This window comes from Equus caballus, chromosome 23 (assembly GCF_041296265.1).
Source record: "Equus caballus isolate H_3958 breed thoroughbred chromosome 23, TB-T2T, whole genome shotgun sequence".
NCBI classification, from domain to species: Eukaryota; Metazoa; Chordata; class Mammalia; order Perissodactyla; family Equidae; genus Equus; species Equus caballus.
In genome coordinates, this window is record NC_091706.1 from 53,647,382 (window position 1) to 53,668,443 (window position 21,062).

A 21,062-nucleotide genomic window follows, 5' to 3' on the forward strand; every position below is an offset into this window, starting at 1 on the left:
ACTGAGAAATCTCAAGCCATCTTGACCAAGACATGAAGAAGAAAAATTAACAAAGTTATTGCTACTAAAATATTCCTGATACTTTTGAAAAATGAGTCTTCAAAAATTATAGTCACAGTATAAAGGAAAAAGCAAATTTTTGCAAATAATGAAAAATGTGCCTTAAGATATAAAAACTGTGAACCTTAGAAAGAGCTAAGTGTTTTTAAATATATACATGGTTAGTGAAACCTGTTCATAGAAAACCAAAAGCATTCTTTGAAGTGAAAAAAAATACTACTGTAACTTGATCATGCAAAGCATAGTGTCATCAAACTCAAATAGCTATTTTAAACATCATACATAAAAAGAAAAAAAGATTTCATTTTAAGTGAGTTCCGCTAGGCAAGACTTTATCCAAAGTCCAATAGGAAAAGATATTGAATAAACAAACATAAGCATTTCATTTGTTGAACATATTTTTAAACTTTTATACAGAAGCCCAGAATAATGTTATAGAAAAGATCATACAATTACTTAACCAAAATTATATATCATAATATAATGAATAGAAAAGAGCCAAAGAAGGGATAATTCACCTCAAATAGTAAATATCAACCGAAACAAAAACCATTTTAAGCCTGTAAAAAGAGAATTATCTTTTAGACTTTGATTTGAGGCAGACAAGCTGGTTTGCCCCAAGACAAATACACATAATATCACAGTAAACCCAGAGTTAATAGGACACAGCCATAAATGGCCCACACTGCAAACCACATAAGGCATCTTCAACTTGAAATATCAAAAGGGCTGGCCCAGGGTTCTTGACATACAACTCTTTGTTCTCATTTTACTCCATAATAATGACAGCATTGTCTGAAATTTGAGAATTTCCTCCTCAATCTTTACCTGCAAGGGAAAGCTGAACTACTGTTTACTTTCTAGCTGTACCTAAAAATGAACCAGTAAGCCAAATTTTCTCCCAGCATCTAAATAATCTCTAAATATGTTACTTTCAAAGGTTAATTTATTGTTTCAGTTATTAATAATTTCTGTACCTTAAAATTGTTCTGTGTTACTTATCACGTCTTTACACATCCACGGAGAGTCAAGGGCTCTCAGAAGAGAATGAAATAGAATCTTTATTTCATTTAAAGTTTAAATATATATATATACACACACACATGCATATATTTCACACACATCCACTCCCTACCTCCCCACACAAATGAAGCACAGAACAAATGGGAGTAGAAGAACTGAAATGCTTTTTTCAAAAATAAATATTTACAATAATTATGAAACAAATCATTATTTTCTGTTCTGTTTTTAATTAATTTATTTAGAAAAATTTTCCCCCATAGGCAAATCCGAATCCTGGTGATTATTATTGGTATCATTTTTGAGCACTGAAGTGGTGCAAAAGGCATGGAGAAGAATTTCTTAGTTAGATGCCTCTCCATCATCCTTTAAAATTCTGATGAACTTTTATATGGAAGAACAGACAATTTCAGTTTAAGTGATTCACCTCTTTGATGACAGTGACAAATTCTTTTAATGTCTTCTTTTTAGTGAAAAAAAATTTTGCTAAAAAAGACAACAGAACAGATACCTATGCAAAATGTTAACATCTGTTAAAACTAGGTGGTGGGTTTATGAATATCTGACATTGTTTTGAAATGTTTCATAATTAAGAATAAAAATTCAAATAAATAAGAAAATATAGCAATGGTAAGTAAAACATTGAAGTAATTTAAAAATTATTTGTGATTCCTCACAACTTTTAACACTTTAATATCTTCCATTTGTAGACTTTTTTTTTGGTGGCCACAATCTCATGTCTGCTACTTTCTCAATAAGAGTTCTAACTATAGAGAGAGGCGGGAAGGAATCATTTTTTGGTGAACATAGGAAGGGGGAAATAAATATTTCTAAAGGAAACAATGTTGTGTTTTTCAAAGTAAATATTGTAGTTAAAACAGGAACAAGCTGAAAATGTTATATGACATTATATCTTTTGTTCCATGCTGAGTCTGAAATGTTATTTTGCATAGTAGTGTTATTTTCTCTAAACAATTAGCCAAAACACACATGTTATTCACCTAACTTCCATAAAGTAGGAATAGTGAAAGAAATATTTATATTACCGAAATAAACTGAATATGCTAAAATTAGCCATATCCTATTTTGTTCCTTATCTTTTTTAAATAAGAACATTTATAGAAAGCCATGGTTTTCATTCCCTTAAACATGGAATGACATATTCTTGGACTGTACAATTGCCATTAGATATGCATACATTTATTAAAAGCTAAATCAGTTTCCCTAATTTTTCAACTTTGCCGATTCAACCTCCATTTTAGGAACTGTTATGAAACTTTTCTTAATTAAAAATGTAATCAATAATACCGGCTGCCAAAGAAAATTCATGAGTTGCTAATATACAGAAAGTTAATCTCTGGCTCAGAAATAAATCTTTCTTTCTGATCAGTGCCCTTGTTCATCTTTGACTCATCTGTATTTTGAAAAATCAAAGGATGGCAGTGGTACCTACATGGGAGAGCAGTGGTTCTCAACTCCACCACACATGTGGGTGATACCTGTATATCTATGTGGGATTGGCATCAATGGCTATGTTGTAATAGTATAATTCTCAGTACTTGCTAACTCTGATGCCGTCTCTTCTCTCTTGAAAACAAGCTAACGTAATGTTTTTAGAGGGATAATCTTAAATTTGCTCTAATTTAAAGAGATAAATGATTCATATGCATTGCTGGTAATCTACCTCAGAACTTAGAGAAACACCACAATGTTGAGTACCACAGAACTAGATAGAGAACTATTTAATAGAAAACTCTCAGATCATTTTTAGTCTTATCCTAAGGGAAAAAATCAGTTTACTTTCTCTTACCGAACACCCTGGTGATATCTTCCTCGTTGTGTAGGTTTAGGCTTCAGCTGAGGGGTGAAATGGAGAATTCAAGGATACATGAGAGAAAGGTGGGAGGGGCTGCTGTCAAGTGCTTTGCAGTAGAAATACAGAACTGGATCCACTACTGGAGTCCTACTACTCAGCAAGTATGCTCCACAGACTGACAGCCTCAGCATCACTTGGGAATTTGTTAGAAATGAAACCTGGATCCCACCCCAGATCTACTGAATCAGAATCTGCATTTTAAGAAGATCCCCAGGTGATGTGTGTGCACGTTAACATTTGGAAAGCACTGGACTAGAGAAATGCCAGTTGGTATAAACATTTCCTGTCCTGTGGTTTGGGTTACCTGGCCTTGTTGGAGAAAGTCAGAAATCTCCAGGTCACTAACACTCCTGGAATTTTTATTAAGGCTTCAAATAGGAAACAAGATTCTCAGGGCAAGGATTTTAGAGCAACATTTAAAAATTGGGGCATTCAATTTTCATAGAGTAATAGCTCAAGGGTACCTTAGATATCATATGGGCTTTGCCCTGCTTTATTCTAGATAATTTTCTATTTTTCTTCAAGGTCTTCAGGACCTCATCAAAGCCTCCTAGTGGGGTCTATGGGCGAGGTAAGTTTTAGAGGCTGACAAACACACTGAATATAAAATGTGACTACTGTCTATTTTTCTAAAAAGAGAGTTTTTAGTGTTCATCAGATTCTCAAGGGATCTGCCTCTAACTGTTTAAGAACCACTGATACATTTTGCTTCCCTCTAAATCCTATTTCACTGTGTCATTCCTCTGAGGCCAAGGGTTTTTTTAGTATCCACTTGAAAACATTGCCTATTTTAATTTAACTTCCATTTCTTTTGTTTAATTATCTGCAGCATGTTGTGAGTACCCTTAAAAAATCTCGGGAATCAATGCTTTGCCTTTTAATTAACTGTTATTCTGAATGAAATATTTTCAATTATGAAACTATTTCTAAAGAGCTAGAAATATTTAAGGGTCAACTTAAACTAAAGATTCTGGAAAGCCCATCCCTACGTGTGTGTGTGTGTGTGTGTGTGTGTGTATGTGTGTATGTGTATGAAAAGAGTTAAGGAAGGCAAAAATGTAAAGAAAATGTCAGTCTCTCCCAATGGTAACAATGGCAGCCAGCAAAGAGTTCAGAGTACCAACCTCAATTCTAACCATCCTTTCCTTATTCAAAAGGAATTGGAATAATACCTTCAAGTGATGTATTTATTAGAGAAAGAGAGAAAAGTAAAGAAATGATGGACTCTGTTTTGAACCATTTTGCATGATGTAAGTAATGGTAAGCTACTTTCATAAAGAAAGTGCTAGTTCATCCTGTCTAAAGAGCTCTTGTCATCAGGTTAGCACACTAAATGAGAATTATTTTAGAGTGGGACAAAATATGTCTTAGTCATCCCCTTATTCTGGCATTGTAGTAGGAGCAGTGAAAAATGTGTTTAGGCTTTGGAATGAGGTAGATCTCTTGTTTTACTCCTTACCCTGCCTCTTACCTTGGATAAATCCCCAACATCTTTGTTCCTCAGTTTGCACACCAGTAAAGATGGTGAAAATACTGTAATACCTATCTCATATGGTCATTCTAAAAATTAAACAAAATAATGTATATGAGTAGATTGGCAGAGCAGAAAGCACACCATCTCTCTTTATTAAAGAGAGAGAGAGAAGAAAACAAGACTGTTTCCATTTCCCTTCCATTCCTCTTTAATGCTGCACACCTAGTGTGTTAGGTACTGTATAGAACACATCAAAGACCTTCAGATGTCTTTGGGCTGTTGGTTTTAAGGCTGAAAAAGCCAACAATGTTTGGAACCACAACAAAGATTCCAATCCATTCCCACTCCCCATCCAACGCATGACTAGTTAATAAAGGCCATGCTAGTATGCATGTTGGATACAAGAAAAAACAAGTTCACGGCCAGGGAAACCTGGCACATTCCTTAATTCCCTGTCCAGCTGTGGGAAGAGAGCTAGGATTTAAGCAGATGTCCAATTGAGATCCAAATTGTGAGTGTGTCAAAGAAAAAGAATGCAGGCTATCTTTATAGCCACTACTCACCCTTCATGAAACTATCTGAAATGAGAGCTGACTGTCGTAAGGGAGACACACTGACATACCCAATGTCCTGAGGTAGAATGCATTTGTGTCACTAGGATATATCTTAAATGGTTTTAGAAGTGGATATATGAGAGGGTCTTTCCCCCGCTGCTGGCTGTTTTATAAATCTTAGTACCTGACATTTGCATGAATATCTTCTTCCAGTGAGACTTCATCACCAGGGAAGCTTTCCCAGAAGTGATCCTAACCTTCCTTCTTTCCTGTTCAGTTGCTTTGTCTTCTGTTTTCCCACAATTAAAAAACAAAACAACTCTGTAATATCATTTGCGTTGCAATTCCTCTGCTAACCTTTCAGGGACAAGCACGGTGCCTTATTTGTCTTTGTTTTGCCAGCCTGGCCCATTTCCAAACACATGGCAGGTCCTCTATAAATGTAAAAATGAATACCCTGATCCAGCATTTGCATCTCTCAAACTTGGTCTCCCACATTAGGTGTCCTATGAAAAAAATTGAAAGAGTCAAATAAGTTTGACAAAACTTGGGTTTAAAAAGTGAAACAATTCTTTTTTAAATATATGGCTTCTCAGAGCCTTTAATATTCTAAGATGCTTTGTATTTCCCAAACAATTTTGACCATTGAACCCACTTTCACTTTTCTGGCGTTCAGCAGGGCACAGCTTGCAAAATTCAGATCTAATCCAAACAAAAGCAATTCACACATTCAGCCACGGTTCTTTAATGCTTTCTAAATTACAGTGTGTAATACTCTTTCAACAAAACACCAAAAGATTCACAAGTACCAGATTTTCAACAATATTTAATACAATGGAATCCCAGCACAATGAAACAATTTAGACACCCCACTTGGAGTGCATTGTAACGGATTTCCCCTGGGTTGGATTTGAATGTGACTAATGTTATTTTACCCAAAGTAAGCCAGCACAAAGGTCAAATGAAGGAAAATGTTTGGCATAATATTTTGTCAGACAATGGTGTCAGCGTAGCAAACATAGTAATTACAGCTCCGGTTCTAGACGGGGTACCCTATGCTTTTCAAAGAGCTTTCACTCACCGTCCTGGGAGGGCGGTTTGAATTGATGGAATGCACACGAGCAAGGTGATTGTGTGAAAGGAATCCCTGCAGGTGGTGATCTCCTTATACCAGCCTCTCCTCCTGCTTCTTTTCCACCTTCCCTGCCCCTCCTACCTTCCTTCCGTGGGTTTTCACCTCTCCTCCTCTTACGCTCTTTTATGATCCTCAGAACACTGTACTTTTTCCGCGTTTTGTTGCATCAGGGCTGGTAGATATTGCTAAATCAACGCATAGTATATTGATTTAAACAAAGACAAAATTTAAAATATACCACAACTAGTATGCTATGGGAACTGGCCAACCGGACCTGAAGGGCCCAGAGCTCTGCAGTGAGATCTAGAAAGCCCCCATGTTTCTCCAGACTTAACCCATTCATTGCTGAATCAGGGGCAGGGGGACTGTCCCCAGGTAAGGGACCAGGGATGTAGGAGGGGCACCGGAGGGGCCTCAGGATAGTAGCTATTTATTGCTAGTACAGAGCTATAAAAATGTTTCACAAATCAGGTCCTACCAGTGCGTGCCAGACGCATGTCAACCCTACATTCAGTAAGTGTTTTTGAGTGCCTGCCGTGTGCTAGGCATTTTGCTAGGCTCTGAAGGCAGAGCCAGGAGCAAGATTTTTATTCTTGATTCTAAAGTGATCAAGAGGGAAATTCAAATGAAGTCAGGGTTACTTCTATTTATCTAACTTAAATATCAGCCCCAGTCTATAATTAGGTTTTAGGCAATGGGCAAAAAGGGAAAATAAGGGAAAAAGAGGTTAAACTTGGGAGTGGGAGTAAAACAAAGCCACGCTGAAAAGGACGAGCTGCCACGCTGTGACATCACGGAAGACTTTGGCTTCTCTCTGGCTTTTGAAGGTGCTTCCTCACTCTTGGAAACTTCTTTGCTAAGAACTTTTTCTTAGCAATTTTTCGTTAAATATTCAATTTATATAACCATAGAAATTGTGGGGAAAAATGTTTCTTCAGCATGTCTTTAATTTCAAAAAACAAAAATAATACGAGAGTGTCTTTCTTTCCTAATTGGAGTATTAAAAAATAATGAATTTGTATCCTATTTGCTCTGAGGTTATGAAAACACAGCTATTGCTTATATAAAACATAATCCTTCAAATAATCTGCTTTTATCATCTGAAATATACATTGAAACTTTATCCCACTATCTCTCTGGCTAGCTTGAAGAGGAAAAACTAATCACTGAGTTCCTTCTTCCGGGAGAGGTCAAGATCCGTTCACAAGTGACCTCACAATAATGCTAGCAGGTGGAATCACAATCCCTATTTTAATGGGGAAACGGAGGCTTAACTAGGTTAGGCAGCTTGACTAAGATGACACAGAGGAAGTGGCAAACCAGCATTTGAGCTCCTAAGGCTCCAAGTTCAAGCAACTACTGATAGGTTCATCTTTGCTAACAAATTAATCGTGCTTCCTTGAAGTCTCTGAAATGAATACTTGGTACCATCTTACATCACCACTAATTGAACAAATCACCATGAGAAAAAAATTGCTTTGTATTATACACGAAAACAATTCACTATATAACTATTGTGTTACAAGACACTGTTCACTTGAATTGATTTTAAAGTTGAAATGAGTTCTAATATGTATTAAACAAATGTCAGTGCTCGTTTAAAATGCTGGCGTAATTCATTATATATTGTATTTCTAAGATCAGAATAAACTTTTATCCTCTAATGCGAATTCAAAGCAATCTAGGCTTTTTCGTCCAAAACAACACACCCCCAAACAGATGGACACATAGCCCCAAAACAAGACTCTATCTTGTTTGTCTGCTTTTACTTTCTCTTGAGAACTAGAACTAAATCTGTGGATGTGCATATAAATATTGACTCTTAGGTTAAAAGGTGGACTGTCATTGCAGGGTTGGTTTATTCTCTGTTCTCTCCAATGGATGGTTTTTTTCACCCTTTTCTCTGGACTGATCACTTGGGACTATTTCCTTATACAGAAGGGGAAACTTGACATGAAACAGAATAGGAAATAAAAGTAGGATATAGAGGAAAAATAGAAAATGAAAACTTTTATGAGAATGGAAAAAAAAGATAAAAATATATGTGTGTTTGTGTGTGTGTATGTGTGTGCATGCATACCGTTGGTAGAACAGGCATACAGTTTTCTGTCTAATATAAAGTACAGATCTAAGAAGGAAAAGGGAAGCTATAGTAGAAGCAACAAGATGATTGACGTTTATTAAACAACAAAGGGTATGGACTTGTTCTCTGAATCTCAGAATTCATGAAACTTGAGAAATGACAAAAAAAGCTGTTTGTGGATAAAGTCAGGAATGAATATACAAGTGTGATAATAATTCTTATAATATGGAAAAAACCCCAGTTTCAAGGAAATAAAATGATTTATTTATGTTAACCATAATTTATTATCTCTTTTCAAATGCTAAATGCCATAGAGGTGTCATTTTGACAATTGAATATTTTGGTACCATGCATGGCTGTGAGTGCTTGTTAATGACTTCTAGTTGACAGTAGGCTGAATAAATGTACTTTTGTTGAATACGAGGTAAACCAGCTTTTTTGTAATTTTTAAGATGAACGTAAAGATGTTTTTCTTTATACATAGGGTTGTAAACTTTCTAAAGCTTAAAACTTCAGTAGATGCAGCTTGAAAAATGAGATAGATTCAGAAGTGATTTAATTGGATTCATAAATTTAAAGGAGGCTATAAGGGAACCTAGAGAGATTTGGGGGAGATTTCTTGTTTTAAAAACAACAGAGATGGACACCACGAGAGAGTCAACGCAGTGGGATGAAAGCATCCAGTAGCTTGTTGTAACATTTCTTATTTTCTTATATTTAAGCTCTTGAAATTGATATATACTAACCTGATTGTGTATAAATACCCATCATGCTTTCAAAAGAACTTAAGGAGGAAACTGGATATATATTGATTAAGTTATATGCATTTTCTAAAGGAACAATTTCTGTCTTGGACCATAGTTAAAACTCATGAACAGAAAGGAAAAGAGTTTCTGGAATGAAATCCTCCTAACCAAATTAGTTCTTATTTTCTTTAAGTGCATCTGAGCAATAAAAAATGAAAAGTGATTATGGACACATAATGAATATTAGTGACTTTTTGTACTTTTTTCAATATGTTGGAATTAATATGTTAAACCTTTGCTCAAACTAGATTAATCACTGATGATATTAGTTAACCAACTCTTAATGCATTCTTTACTTCTTAAGATATTGCTGTCTTTGGCATTTTGGAAAATATAGCGTGCTAAATTAATATGACATCATTCTTTTTCTCTACTGCTATATAACTTCTGGTTTTCTAAGCTAACTGCCTTTGCAAAAATATGTTCTTGTACTTTGCCTTGTCAGCTTATTTTAAATAAAATCTTTTAAGACACATTTACAGCACAAGTTCAATGTCAAAGAGCTCTAATCCCGTAATCATGGAAAATTGGAGATGAAATGAGCCCAACCAGACTATCTAACGCCAAATCCTCACCAAAGTGGGATTTCTCTGTGTAGAACAGTATCATTTACCTCTATTTCCTTGGATATTTAAATCTTTTAGAAATTATCTGGATTCTAACAGCTCTCATAACTGGGATGTTTTCCTACTTTCTTTTCTGCGGTTCAGGTATCTTTATCATATATAATCAAAATATCACTTCCTATTAGTACTGCATGTGTACATTCTTCTTGTGCTATCATTTTTAGGGAAATAAACCTTTTGCTGATATGAAATGAGATAATGAGAGAATTGCCCATCTTTTCAATGACAAAGCAAAAGAATGGAAGAAAACTCAAGTAGTGGACTGGGAAATGGGACTTAGAAGTAAATCTGTTCAAATAGTATTGTGTTTCCCATTATGTTGTTCAGTATTGATCTCTTTACCACCAACAACACTTGAGCCACCCCTCCCCCAAAATCTGGAACATAAAATGTTTTCCTTCAGAAAACCAGAATTACAAAGGCAGGAACGAGCACAGTGCTGCTATCAACAGAGGTGAGATTATTCCTGAGGAACATGAGAGGGGGTGGTCAGGACTGGAGGAGTGGATTTTGTTTAGTGCTGGACAGAAAGTAAAAGGCAAAGAAGAAGGAAACAGAATGAAACATCACGGAAAGTAAAATGGAGGAGAGTGGGAAAGGGGCTCAATTGGTAGACCCAAAAGAATCCAAGAGATGAGAGCCATCTCTTAGTACTTAGTACTGGGCCTCTAATACAAATTCTTCCCTGTACTAGATACTGGTTAAAAACACAGAAATGTAAGCTAGGACCCCTCACTAGCTTCACTTATAGGTGGTAGACACACTTAACCTAGATAAACAATGGTTGACAGAATTTTCTTTTGTGTTAAAGATCTTAAGAGTTAGAGGAATTTAGTGGAGTGAGCAATCAAAGAAGACTGTCGACCTTTGGGAACTGGTTAGGTTTCCACTTGGCTGTGTCCCCACACACTTCTCTCTGTCACAGTGATAATACTCATTTGCCATTTGAGCCCTTGTCATCATAGCCAAATATGCACAAAGTGATTTCTCTGGAATAACTTAGATTTTAGAGGGTGATTTCAGAGGGAAAAGTGAATGTAGCTTACAGTACAATTAGATTGCTATCTGCTACAAAATTCTCTTTGTAATTTCTTTTATAACTTCCCTTTTTATTCACTGTAGAAGGAAAAGATACAGAGAGAAATGCTTTGAATACAAAAATATACCATGGTACAAAACTATTTGCTAATAAATTTGGTTCACTTAATTCTTTGGAATAGAATCAGAGAAAAATTGAACTGAGAGAAATCATAGAGATAATTTTATTTCATGTTCTCATTCTACAGATGAGGAAATAAAGTCTAGTGAGACGCGATGTTACCCATGGTCGCATAGCTAGAAGCTGATAAGACCCCATGTCTGCAGGTCAATGTTTTTATCTTTACACCATACCATTCCTAGTTGTAGTATTTTCATACTTAAAATGATACACTTTACATATTAATAACTGACAAATTTGGAAATTACAGGCTATGTTATAGTAAAAAGTGCTTAACTTGGAGCCAAACAGCCTTGAACTAGAATCCTGTTCAGCTCAGCTACTAAATAGCTATAGGGCCTTGACAAGTTCATTTATTCATTTGTCAAATGGTTATTGCATACTTAGTATATCTCAGCTACTTTTTGAGGTGTTGGGGATAAGTGGCAAACAAAAGCTTACATTCCGGATAAGGGAGAGTAACAACAAACAGGTACATAAAAACTTACGATGTCAAGTGTGATAAATCTAAGAATAAAAATAATGGTGGATATGGGGTCAGAGAATGACAGAAAATGTTACTAAGGGTATTGGGAAAGGTCTCTCTGATAATAATAGCTAATATTTACAGAGTTCTCAGTATGTGCTAAGTGCTTTACACATAATTGTCATTAAATTCTCACATTATGCTATGAAGTTGGTCCTATTAATATCTTCCCTTTACAGATGAGGAAATGAAAGCCGTGGAGGCTGAATAACCAGTCCAAGGTTATCCAGCTACTAAGTAAGAGAGCCAGAGTTTTAACTTAGTTCCTCTGTCTCCAGAGTGTCCGCTAACCACCACTCCAAGCTGCCTTTCCAGAAGGGTAACAACAGAGCAGAGAGCTCTCTGAGTTGCAGTTTCTCTGCCTATAATAGACTTTTTTGAGAACTATAAGATGTATTATTTATTCATTTTTAGCCCTGCATATGTCACAAAGTAGATTTTATAAGTCAGAATTCTCTGGCTGCAATTTACAGAAATCCAACTAAAGGTGTTTTAGGAAAAATGAAGAATGTATTATTTCAGGTAAGCAAATTGCATGGGCAAGGGTAGGGCAGATCTAGTGATAACTGAGGTCAAGGACTCAAGTGCTCAAAAGGAGACTTTCTCTTTCCTTCTCCTGCTATCTCTGTCCATGTCTTGACTTTATTCTTTCCTACTACAGAATGACTTTCTCCTTGTGACGGGAAGAATGGCTGCAGATTGCAGGCTTATATTCTTTGAGATTTTAATAGCAAATTAATGGGCCCATGTCATAGTTAAAAGCTTTACCTGTACTCACTCACAACAAATAAGCTTCACAACAACTCTATGCAGTAGGTACAGCTGTAATGCCCATTTTCAGATGAGGAAATTGAGGCATGGATATTAAAGCAATTTATCCAAAGCCACTGGCTAGAAAAAGTCACAAACGTAAGGAGTCTGTTCCAGGACAAGTGCCCTTAAGTCAACATATTCTGCCTGGCCTGAGTTTTTAAGTTAAATTAAGAAAAGGAAAGAAAAGGATGTGTACGTGTACTAGGGACAGAGTTTGTACCACCAGCTCGAACTAGACCATTCATGAGATCTAAAACCTTTGATTGACACCATGTGGGCTATTGCCACACACTTGACCTGCCTCCTAATCCCTGTGCCTCCTGCCTGCCCCACTATAGGACTCTTCAGGCAATGTAACTGTTTTCTTCCTTTGTTTTTGGTACCTCTGCTGGATCCCTGCTTATGACTGAACCATCCTTTCTACCATTGGAGCTAATGCCTAAATCAGGAATTGGATGATGCTTATGTACCATATCAATGTGTTTCATATTTCACTCTCAAATATAAGAGGAGTCCATAAGAGAGGTAAGTGGAGCCAACTTCCTGAGCTGGAAAGAGGAGAAGATGGGCTGCGACTGCTCTAAACCTCTAGTTAAGATATCTGGGGATAGAGGGGACCAGGTACATCCAAAGAGTTGGGTCATTTATTTGCAGAGAATCTTCTTTGAGGCTTGCAAAACAGGTTTAATTTCTCTGTTCTCTGTATGGAGCTTCATCTTGATTCAATTTGGCAAAGTACTTTTGCAACAGCAACAACTTTCACAACCAATAAAGGTTCAGAAATAGGTGTTGTGAAGAAAGAGAAATAATTGATTCTCACAGGAATTCTGCAGAATTGGAGGCCATATTTATAATTGGAAATCTTGCCTTACTTTGTGACTGCCAGGCGTGGAACAGTTCTAATTTAGAATTCTTTATTACTCTTCCAGTTCAGCCTAATAGTCTACAACACTGAGTTTGGTTTTCCTTATAACATAAACTGCCAAACATTATTCTCATGACGGTCATAAATATGAACAGTCTAATTGGAAGTATTTTGTTAAATAGATGACCAAATATACAATTCAATACAGTGTAACTCCTCTAATGGTGATCAATAATATAGACTCCCATGTTTTATTGCCTGTGACACACTTATCAAGAACAGACCAGACAAGTGGCTATCCAGAGGGCAGCATAAAGGCAATATATTATGGGAAGTTGGCAGATCGTGGAGGGCTTCTCTGGGGTCCGTTAGATCCTGAGCTCCTTGGGATAGAGATATTGTGTCATTTATTAGTGTATTCCCAACGCAGATCACAGTGCCTACGATATAGTAGGTTGCTCTAAATGGCTTGTCGAATGGCTTCCCTCTGCTGAGACACAGTAAGGAAATAAGACAGTAAGAAGAGGGTGGTGCCAGTTCAAAGTAAGAGAATCTGAATTGACGGGTGAGTGAAAAGGCAAGACCAGAAAGTGATAAGAAATGAGACTTGAGGTTCAAGGTCTAGACAAGTTAGGAGAGCTGCAGGCGCAAGGTAGTAGTTATGGAGTGCACAAGGACCTTGGCTTACAAAGAACCCAGAGATTCCTCCTCTGCAGAGGCCGGTGGCGGATGCTGGGTTGGAGGAGGGTCCACACAAAGGGACTGGACACTGGCTCCTGACAGCAGGTTGTTTGTTTGTGTGTTTGTTTTCACTAGCCCTAAGTAGGTGGATTTAAAATAACTTTTCATGGAAAGAATCATATGACAACATAAAAAGGAAGTTTGGAGAAAGAATTGTATAAAGTCATTGGTATCCAACGATTATCATAATTCTCAATTCCTGTCTTTCTGGTATCCTGATCAACTGCAGGATCAGTCTTTAACCTCCAGCCGCTCCCCATTATGAGTAAGCATAATGATGATGATGATGACAACGGCTAACATTTATTGGGCATCTATTATATGCCTGACACTGTTCAATGTCATTTAATTCTCATATTATTTCATTTAATTCTTCTGACAATTTTATAACGTAGACCCTATTAATATTCCTATTGTACATATAATGAAACTAAGACACAAAGAAATGAACTTGTCCAACGTTTCCCAGATAGTAAGTAATGAATTTGGATAGTCTGATTCCAGAGTCCATGCTCTTAATAGTAATGCTATGATTTTTAATTTAAGCTCAGATGCAGGTAGGGTCCGTCTGAGAGTAGTGTGGGTGACTTAGGCTGAGCTCCCAGAGTTCCCAACCAGGCACTCACTCCACTTCACTCTGCTTCCTAGTCCCTCCCACAATTGCTTTGTCTGTAGAGGCAAGCTTTCTTAAATTCTTTTCATTATTATCATAATGTAACAGTTGTGAAAAACCAGTGGTAGGGCCTGGCCCCGTGGCCAAGTGGTTAAGTTCGTGTGCTCTGCTGCAGGCGGCCCAGTGTTTCGTTGATTCGAATCCTGGGCGCGGACACGGCACTGCTCATCAAACCACACTGAGGCAGCGTCCCACATGCCACAACTAGAAGGACCCACAACGAAGAATATACAACTATGTACAGGGGGGCTTTGGGGAGAAAAAGGAAAAAATAAAATCTTAAAAAAAAAAGCAGTGGTAAAATTGGGGACAATATGGGCAATCTGAATATGGAGTGGGTATGGGATGATAAGAAACTATTGTTAATTTTCTTAGGAGTGAGAAAAGTATGTTAGAAAATATCTTTAACTTTTGGAGATGCGTACTGAAACATTTAGAGGCTGAAGGTCATGATGTCTGGGGCTTGCTCTAAAATAACTGAGCAAAGAGAAAACAGATGAAGGAAGTATAATAAAATGATAACAATTGTTAATGTTAGGTGATTGATACACAGGACTTTATTATAATATTCTCTCTAAGTGTATTTGAAATTTTTTGTAATAAAGTTAAAATAAATGGAATATTACTTTTTCTGATGTCAATACTATCACATTTCCCCAATTCTTTTTTTTTTAAAGATTGGCACCTGAGCTAACAACTGTTGCTAATCTTCTTATTTTTTCTGATTTTTCTTCCCCAACTGCCCCCAGTACATAGTTGTATATTTTAGTTGTGGGTCACTCTAGTTGTGGCATATGGGACGCCACCTCAACATGGCCTGATGAACGGTGCCATGTCCGTGCCCAGGATCCGAACCGGCGAAATCTAGCACGCGAACTTAACCACTGGGCCACGGGACCCGCCCCCCTCCCCCATTCTTATCGTAATAGAGAGTACAGAGTTTCCAAATATGAACCCTCTCTGAACCTCATTTTCTTTGCTGGACCCACTTCTGTCTACAATGAGCAAGGAGTGTGAGGGGGATTTGTCTCTTATGCGAGGGGGATTTGCCTCTTACAGAAGCAGATCTCAAACTTTTGCGTGAACTTCAGCCAACAGGCGATACTGAAATGTGAAACAGTCTCCCCAGCCTCTGCCTTGTGAGCTTGTAGGCTCCAGGTAAGCTGCCTAACCACTCTAGGTCTTTTCTGGAAAAGGGATTATAACTGTACCTATTTCTGAACTGTTGTTAGGATTCAGGAGATAATGTATAAAATCACTGAGTACATTGCCTGAAACATAGTGAGTACCCAATAAGCATTAAATATTTTTAGCAGCGGTCAAAATACAAAATTTGCGTTGTACCTCACGAGGAGTCTCCACGCTGTAGTTGGAAAAAAAATCATCACTTAGTAAGGCAAAGCTACACAATATAGCTCAGTTTTCAGCTTTCACACCTAAAACAGAGACATTGTGTGGGTCTTTCTCTCAAACCAAAAGGAAGTTATTTTTCTTTCCATAACAAAATTAATTCCTTTGCTTAGAGAATAAGAAGGCGATTGGACAATTTCTGAACTGTGAATAAGCAAATACAAAAGAGATGATAAAAGCTGGGTTTGATAAAAGCAGGTCTTACTCATTCCAGAACGATGACACAAGTTTGGGTTAAGGATAGTGAAGATAATGAAAGCAGTTGCACTGACAATTCAACTCATTCTTTTAGCCATGTTCATTAAGGCCCAGACTTCTGGATTCAGGTAACCACCCTTCCTCTATGGAAAATGGAGAATGTTCATTTCAGAGATGTGCCTTTAAATGAATTGAAAAGGACCCTAAAGAGAAAGCCTGCCTTTCACACCCCCATTCCTCCTCCCCAATGTATTTAAATTCAGAGCTTTCATCTTCTCATCTCCCAGCTTAGGTCCCCTTTTTTCTGTGATGCCCTGTTAGGTTGCTTTGTTTTGGTTTCTCTGGGAGGCCTGCCAACCCCATCTTCAGAGAAGGTTGGAAACTATTGAGATCAAACGTTTTGAGACAGTGTTACCTTTCCTTTTCTTCCCCAATCTTGTCTTTGTTTATTTCCATGCTCTGTTTTGTCTTAAATCTTCTCTCCTTTAGGTAGTTCCTCTGCAGCCAGAGATTGCTAGGTCATAGAATCACATAAAGGCCTAAGAGCTAACAAATCCAACTACCCGATGTAGGAATATCCTTTACAACAACTCCACTGCACGCTTATATTCAAATATGACTCGCACACACTTCGTAAAAGGGAATTCATTGCCACAAAGGATGCTAATTTCATGTTTAGAAAGACTTTCCTTGTGATTTTAGAACTGCGAGTAGTCTTGATTCTAACTAACGGAGTTTCACAGAACGTCTATGTGATAGGAAGCTACCATATTCTCTCTTCTTCTATTTGTCTTCCCTTTTTCAGATTAGAAATCTCATTTTTTTGACATTAAGGAGAAATTAAGTGTGAAAGTGGAGGGTAGCCATAAAAACAAGCAAACAGACGGGCTTTACAGAATTCATTCATTCTTTCATTTATTCAATAAATAGCCCAAAGTATGGGCCAGGCACTGCACTGCATTCTGGGGCTACATAGTGATATATGCTGAATGTTTGTGTTCCCCCAAAATTCATATGTTGAATCCTAACCCTGAGTGTGATGGTATTAGGAGGTTGGGCCTTGGGGAGCTGATTAGGTCATGAGGGTAACACCCTCACGAATGGGATTAAAGCCCTTCTGAAAAATACTTCAGAGAGCTCTCTTGCCCATCTTGACATGTGAGGACACAGCAAGAAGGCAGACCATCTATAAACCAGGAGGAGGGCCCTCAACACACACTGAATCTACCAGCACATTGATCTTGAACTGCCCAGGTTCCATAGCCATAAGAAATAAATTTCTCAGGGCCGGCCCCACAGCTGAGTGGTTAAGTTTGCGTGCTCCGCTTCAGAGACCCAGGGTTTCACTGGTTCAGATCCTGGGCACGGATGTGTCACCGCTTATCAAGCCATGCTGAGGCAGCATCCCACATGCCACAACTAGAAGGAGCTACAACTAGAATATACAACTATGTACCGCGGGGCTTTGGGGAGAAAAAGGAAAAATAAAATCTTAAAAAAAAAAAAAAGAAATTTCTGTAGTTTATAAAACACCCAGTCTATGGTATTTTGTTATAGCAGCCGGAACAGACTAAGACACATAAAGAGACACCCAGTACTGTCCTCAGAAGAGTTTACCATCTAGCAAGAACTACAGGCATAAGAAAGATAATTAACCAAAGACAACCAGGGGGTAAAATAAAAGTGTATAAGAGGTTCATTCATAGATGGGCGGTCAGAGAGTATTCCTGAGGAAAGAATATTTGATCTGAGACCTGAAAAAATATAGGAATTGGCCAGACAAGAAAGGACATGTGTGGAGGAGACAGGGTGGGAGGAGCGGGGGGAGAAAGAAGAGTCATTCCAGGCTGGCGAAATGGTACTTGCCGCAGTTCTGAAGTGGGAGGAACCTGATACATTAAAGGGACTGAAACGTGTCACTAGAACTTTGCAAACAAGGAGGACAATCTTAGAAGGTGAGGCAGGGTCTTAGAGGGTTTTGATTGGATTCTGAGAGTAATAAGAAACCGGGGGGAATTTAAAGCTGAGAAGTCATAGGATTTCCAGACATTTTACCATTGTGGCCACCCTCTTCTGGACAGACTACTTATTCACCATTCTGCTTCAGATGTGGTGCACAGCACTAACCACACACTCCAAACGGTCTGGTGAGTTCAGAATGGGCTGGGCCACTGCCTCCTTTGTTCTGGACATTAGACTAATGCATCCTAATAGTGCATTGCTCAGATCATCACTATGTCGTGGTTTTGTATCCTGTAGACCCGGTGGTCAACTCAAACAGTACCTGGTTTGGGTTGAATTTTCACCACCCCAGATGGACTACAAGGGAATCTCAGGTCAAATCAAGATATCCAGGATGAAATTCCTCTTCTCTTTCTGCATCTTATTCAGCCTCTAGGATTAGAGAGTGTTGCTTTCATTCTAGCTTTTCTCCTTTCTTGTATAATTTTCTCCTAATTATAACAGTAAACTTGTAAAATATAGAACAATATCGCAAAACAAATAGAAATAATTCAAATAAATAGAGATGACTGTTAGCACTGCTATTTACATCTTTCACTAAGAATCATTTTCTGTACTTGAGATCACACTGTAACATAGTATTATAGCCTGTTTTTCCCCATTATTATTAGGTCGTAAGACTTAATTTTCCACTGTCATTAAATGGTCTTCATATGTGCTTCTTGTTTGAGGACATTTAAGCTTCCTTGTTTTTTAATGTGCAAAAGAATATCTTTATATTTAGATATTTGCTTGCATTTCAGAATATTTCCTCAGAGTAGAACCCTAGAAGCATATTTAAAGCTTCTTTGATAGGTTTTTACAAATTGCTTTACAAAGCAGTTGACTAAATTTATACTTCTACCTGTGTCGTACATTCCAAAATAGTTTACTGACCGTACTAATTAACAGAAGAAAATATGATTGCATTATTATTTTAATTTTTAATTACTAGTGATGTTACAGATTTAAACATGTTCATTAAGCCACTTACATTTCCTTTTGTGTAAATGTAGTTGTCTTTTTCCTATGCAAGCATGGGGGTCTTACTGATTTTTGTGTAAATTTGCATAATCCTTTTATAGATAAGGATTTTCACCCTTAGTTTGTTATAGCTCTTGTAAGTATTCACCTCCATCTATTCGGAACTTTTAATTTTGTTTGTGATTTAAAGAAATAAAGGTAAATAGAAACTACAGCCCATTCTGCACACACACATTTGAGTGCTACTCTATAAAAAATACAGGGGTTTCCTCGCTCGATTTACTTTCTCTTTCAGTTTCGGATGAGCCTAAAAAAAGACAAAGAAAAGTAAAAAAGAAGGTTTCATGGGCTTCACCCTGAAGAAATCATATATAAATCCTTTCAAATGCAGTTAGAAATGTCAGGAAGAATCAAGAAGAGTCTTATTTCCCTAATAAAACTAAAGCCTTAAAAATGTAATTGAGGGTATGAGTTGGGGCCTGCAAAGACTGAATTCCAAGACTTGCCTTGATATTTTATAGTGTGTGTGTTTCATTAAGCAGAGAGGAAATTAATAAGATTCATGTGATTCTTTCTTCTCTGGTACATGGTAACTTCGCCGCTGCTATCAAATGATGTTAACTTATTGTTTGTTGTAACTTTTGTTTAAATTCTAATCTTAACCCAGTTCTTAGGAAGGACTTTGGGATCAAACAATTCTGAACCTGTTTTCTCATCTGTAAAATGGGGATAATAATGCTCTTCTTGCAGTGCTCCTGTTGGACTAAAAGCCACAGCGTACACAGAGCCTACGGCCAGCACCCAGGAGATGCCGGGTTAATGCCTCTGGTCTCTACTCTGCCTCTCACTTCTGTCTCAGGCTAGGAAAGCCTCTGTGGCTCCTGAGAAGGAGCCTGTGTGCATCTGACTACAGGCATCCTACACTGACATTAACCCCAATAGCATGCCAGATTGATGTCTGAATGAAAAAATAAGTGATGATTGACTTTTGCATATTGTTCACTTATTCAACAAACACTCTCAAGAATAAAATGTGTAACTAGTATTGTGTAAGGCACTGGTCATACAGAAGGTAATAAAACTCTCCTCTTGCATTGATAAAGCAGGATTGGAACCTTTGAGTAGACACTGAGAAATACTTATCAATCTAATTTTACCATGAGGTCTAGCTCTCCTGTTCTGCTGCACCAATACTAAATTTCCCTGGAAACAAGGAATAATCACATTCACCACCTGGCACTGAGGTATGAATGACATCAACTCTGCAAATGTGCCACGTGCTGAGAAGAATCAGAGAAAATAAGGAATCTATTCAGGCAACTAAGTATAGAGACAGCATATTCCCTCTATGCTTTTACAGCATCCCATGGTACCATTTAATGCCAGGAGAAATGGTTTACATGTGATGCTAACAAAATATTCCAAAAAGAAAATTCAAATAACACAAGTAACCATTTGCTCCCAGAGGAATTGCTGATTCATCTTTCTCGCACAGGGCAGATTCTGACCACATAACTCTCTGTGGAATATTCAAGTTTCTTGGTATAACACTGCTTTTAATAGTAAGCAAAATGAACTTTTATGAATTTGTTTTAATGGTCTTATGATTCACATTTTTCTTGCACAATTTTTTTTTTTTTGAGGAAGATTGGCCCTGAGCTAACATCTGCTGCTAATCCTCCTCTTTTTGCTGAGGAAGCCTGGCCCTGAGCTAAAGTCCTTGCCCATCTTCCTCCACTTTATATGTGGGACGCCTACCACAGCGTGGCTTGCCAAGCAGTGCCATGTCCATACCCGGGACCTGAACCAGTGAACCCCAGGCCACCAAAGGGGAACATACGAACTTAACCTCTGTGCCACCAGGCCAGCCCCACAATTATTTTTATTTTCAAGATAAGTATTCTTAAATCTTTACAAAACTGAGAAATTTAAATTTAGAGAAGAACAGCAAAAGAAGAGATTATCTCTCACCCACCTCATTTGTTCTACTTCATAGAA